This window comes from Palaemon carinicauda, chromosome 29, assembly GCF_036898095.1.
Source record: "Palaemon carinicauda isolate YSFRI2023 chromosome 29, ASM3689809v2, whole genome shotgun sequence".
NCBI classification, from domain to species: domain Eukaryota; kingdom Metazoa; phylum Arthropoda; class Malacostraca; order Decapoda; family Palaemonidae; genus Palaemon; species Palaemon carinicauda.
In genome coordinates, this window is record NC_090753.1 from 13,776,550 (window position 1) to 13,781,549 (window position 5,000).

Genomic DNA, 5,000 nt, shown 5'->3' on the forward strand with positions numbered 1-5,000 from the left:
ATGTAATCATTTCATTTTCAGAATTTTAGAAAATGTTATTGTATTATAATAGGTTAGAAATGCATCAATCATTTGGAAGGTAAACTGAATTTAGTGATTTCAATAACACTCACTCTTGGTATCAGGAAGATGACAAAATATAGCTTCCAATTATTTCGTTGAATGAAAAGTGGATGATTCTATTATTTTTGTTATTGGAAACTGAAACTTCATTAGAACGTCCTGAACAATATCCTGTAATAACTTAGTAATAATACTTATAAATAATACCACTTTTGACTGAAAATTTATATTTAAAAACTAAGACGATTAGGTGAAGTGGCCCGCGTGATAGCATGGCTCCGTAAGTTCGAAATGGTTTGAAAGGGAAGTAGGTGTTCTTGTGTAAACCTTAGGACTCTAATCTACCAGCATGTCTACATATAAAGGTATCAACATACAGTGCCTGGCTCTCCCTGGTCCTACATCGGTGGAGAGTGGATTAGTCTCCGATAATATGCATATATGGTCAGTCTCTAGGACATTGTCCTGCTGTCCCTTGTCTCAGCCATTCATACGCGGTCTTCAAACAAAGACGAATAAAATTTAACATTTACTACCCAGAAATGATAAACCGTATCCAACCACATCCAGAAAAATATATAAATAATGTAAATACATAAGCTGCTCAGAAGGAAACTCTTATTGAAGACGGCTAAAGATATATGGCTTTATAAACCTGACAGTTTCTATTAAGGAATCGTTTTTGAGCTGCATTCAAGAACATTGACGTGGTTGTCTGGACTTTAAGACAAAATGTCTTTGTTGGCTGCGTCAGGTTTTTTTCTCGTTTTTCTTAAAAAAAAATCCTCTGGTGAAATTTTGATTTTAATTGACAGTCCTAGTAGGATCGCTAGAATGATATGGGTATTTACTGGCTGGTTATTATCAAATACTTGGTGTACATGTATTCTCTTATTTATGCAGATTTTATTTCTATGATTTTACAACAGATATTTGATGTTCATTATGATCAAAAATTCTCTCTCTCTCTCTCTCTCTCTCTCTCTCTCTCTCTCTCTCTCTCTCTCTCTCTCTCTCTCTCTCTCTCTCGTTAAACATTTGACTTCTTCGAAAGGGTTTGACTAGAGGTTTACTTGGCTTTGCATGTCTTACAGCTATTATTGATTTATTGTAAGTTTTATTCCCTGTGGAAATAAGCGATAACCCAGGTTAAGTTTAATAGAACAACGCACCTATACACACGCACATATGTGTTTTACATATATTATAGTTATATATATATATATATATATATATATATATATATATATATATATATATATATATATATATATATATATATATATATATTCTTCATATGTGTGTGCGTCTGTGTGTTTATGTGTGTGTGTTTGTGTGTGTTGTGCATAATCGTAACAAAATAGGTATTGGAATATTGAAGATATTCTATTTTAATGATATGTATTATCTTTGAATCTTGAAAGCAATATCGGAAACTATAAGATCAGAACACAAAATATTGTATGATGAATTCACTGAGTTCACCCATCTGATTGATGAAAAGGACTTGAACCCTAAACCCCAGACTCTAGACCCAAAAACCTGGACCCTAGACCCATACTATATTCAAACTCGAGAAATAAGAGGCCATTCAGGTGACTTCAATTCTTAATATGCTGCATTCCTAATATACGAGGAATGTCCAGAGATTTCCCTAGAGCTGCATTTAGGAGAAAACAAGGTTTCCCACTTGTATGAAACGTGAAGGAAATGCTAAGACCGGGGTGGGTGATGTTACGTGAGAAAATCTCTCTCTATAGAGTTTGGCATCATTTGACGAGGAACAGATAAAGTGTGATAAAGAATTTGCTTTGCTGATGAAGCTTCTGCTTCGTTAGGTTTCTCGTGCTTTTATGTCTAAACTTTTATTTGAGGATGGGGTGGATTTTGTGTTTTAGTTTACCGCGTTTATTTCAATTGGATTAATATTGTTTAGAAAGATAATATTCTTTTCCTAGACATCAATTCGAAGTCTGGATATAAATTTATAAAGACATGTCTCAATTTCCTTTTGGATATTAACGAATTAATATGTGTCTCAACCTTTGATCTATATAATTTTGTTCGTAAAATACAAAATATAGTTTGCATATTTACATTTATACGTCTCTAGAGACAGTAATTACTTAGGAACGTAACCTAATTTGGATTTCACTTTGTCAAGAAATAAAGTTTCATTATGAAAAAATTGAAGGATTATATTACATAATTTTTTTTGCACAGTATTATCGAAATCTTATTTCTGTGTGAATATATATGAAAATTACTGGAATTTTAGTTAGATGATAGTAACGAATTTATCAATATCTGTATTTAGAAGATTTACAGTTCATTCATTATTTTCCTGAATATCGTGTTCAAATTCATCTTTAAATTCACCTTTGTTGAGTTTATCAATTAACGGTACCTGAAATTCATACTTATTTGATCTTAATGTTAACTACGAGGTAATTGTTCCTTTTTACTTTTATCAACATTCAATTGACTTTCTTTCACTCCTTTAACGCAATATATTAGGTTAGGTTATCAAACCTATTATTTTGTCAGTTAAATTGGATGACTTTAGATAATAGAAGGTAAATGACAGGGAGATACTGGGAGACTGATTGATTGATTGATTTTGAGTTTTCTTGCATCCTGACATTAAAGGTCATCAACACCAATGTCGTTTGCTATTATTAATGAATGAGAAGAAATTCAATTAGGAACTTAAAAGCGAATATGTACCCATAAAATTTTAAAATCTTTCAGAAAAGCGAATAACTAGAGAAAAATACTGGGGACATTGATTTCAAATCCTAAATCCCTCTTCATTAAGTGGAACGAACACATTTCTTCTTATTATTCGAAGAAGAATAATGTTCATCTCTCAATGAAAAATATAAGCTAAATTAAGATTTTTTTAATAAATATTGAAAGAGTTTGGAATTGTGTGTAACTACAGTACTTTAGTTGTAATACGATATTCTTTGTTTTGTTCTAACTATTGGATTTTGTCATATCTTTAATTCACAGGGCTCTATTTTACGTGAGGTTTTCAGTTGATGCAAAGATTCAAGTCAATCTTCTCGTATTCCCAGAGAAAACTTGTCCTGTAATAGTTAGGTGCAAACTTAACCCCTCCTCCCACCACCACCACCAACATCATATGAAGTTCATGCATTGATTATAGCCAATTGGGTGTATATAGGTTTGGCCAATTGGTTCATGGAGCGCTTTTAATCAATGAAATTTACATGACATACTGTCACCCAACTGTTGCATGTTACAGCAGGAGCCTGGTTCATGCAGTGACTGTAACCATTTATATATGTATAAAGAATGCTATGTTGGTTCCCGTAAGGATTTTGAACAAACAATCTGCGTGTATCGGAGCCCAATCTATTCATGCAAAAATATGGAACACAATGTATATCTATTCATTGAGCCTATTACTTCAAACAAGGATCCAGGGTACTTTGTTTACACAGGGCGACAACTGTTCATGCAAAGGCTTACAGCCAGTTATTGGTGTATAGAGGAAGCCAGCTACTTTTTTCGTTTTTTTTTTTTTTTTTTTTTTTTTATTCTATTTTTTTTTTTTTTTTTTTTGGGGTGATAATAGGTATCCGGTCACCTTATAAACGAAGGTTATATCTCCTTGAGGTATAACATGATGCCCTAAAGTCATAGATTACTTTTTGTCGTCTTTGCATTGATTACATCTAGTTAACACACGAGTTTCTGATAACTGACCAACTCCAGCCATATTGCAACGATTGTTTGTACCCTTAACAGTAAGGTACTTGTAGACTGAATGCCCCACTTTTAATACCCTGAACAATAGATATCTGTATGAGGCCTGAGGTGAGGATGGCAGGATCATCCTTGCCAAGATACTTGGGCAGGATGTGTTGCGCTATGCTAGTGGTATTTTTAGATCTATTTCATATGCAGGTCTCTTGAAATCTATTTAACTTTCATACGGACATCTTCGCTTTTATGGTTTTAAACTGAATAATCTTTTATCCTTTATTTACAACCAACGATATTTCCGTCAATGACCTTCGATATCAGGATGCCAGACATCTCATAATCAATCAATCAATCATAATTATGCAGGGAGATACCTGCTTTACGCAAGGGCTTAGAACATGTTATCTACTTGTAGAACTTAAGACAATTAACTGTTTTTACAGAGTCAACTGTCAGTTATGTTTGAACGTTTCATTCTTTCTACTCAAGTGTCTATTACTTTTCCGTGGAGAAATATTTAAGATATCCAACTCAAAGGAAGTTTTATGGCTTAAACATTAATAAAAAAAAATATTCTACGAACAGAATGCTTGCTTTTAAATAAAGCAAAATTTTTTGGCTTGAGTGAAGTTGGAGCTGTTACCATATTCTCTTACCTGATAACTGATAAACTTACCAACTTCCCGTATTTACTTGCACAGGGCCAGTTACAAAAATTTACACAATACCAACACGCACCACGGCAAAATAAATTTAAAATCATCTGCCATATACACAGCAAAGTTTTAACTCACTACACATGCTGTATGCTGGGTAACAAAATCACTTTGGAGAGGACACACTAAAGGAGAAAGAGTGAAGAGTGCACTTTGGTTCTTTCGAGGACGGCTGTTTCTCTTCCACCCCACATATCCCTGGGGGCGTATATATAAAACTTAGCTACGTCCAGAAAATTCTATATTCAAGATCTGGTAGCTTGGAGGTTGGCCTGAGGGCGTCGGCAAAGTTATCAATTAGATCAAAATTCCGGGAGATGAACCTTGGTTTCAGGCAACTCTCAGACGGACATCAAAGCAACAGAGAGACAACTCTCCCCCAGGCCAGCTTCGCCCACCTTTGTCATCAGGAAACAAACAAATAAAGATGGAATCCAGCACCAGGTCCCTCAAGAACATTCCAAACCTCATGAAAACATAAGTATT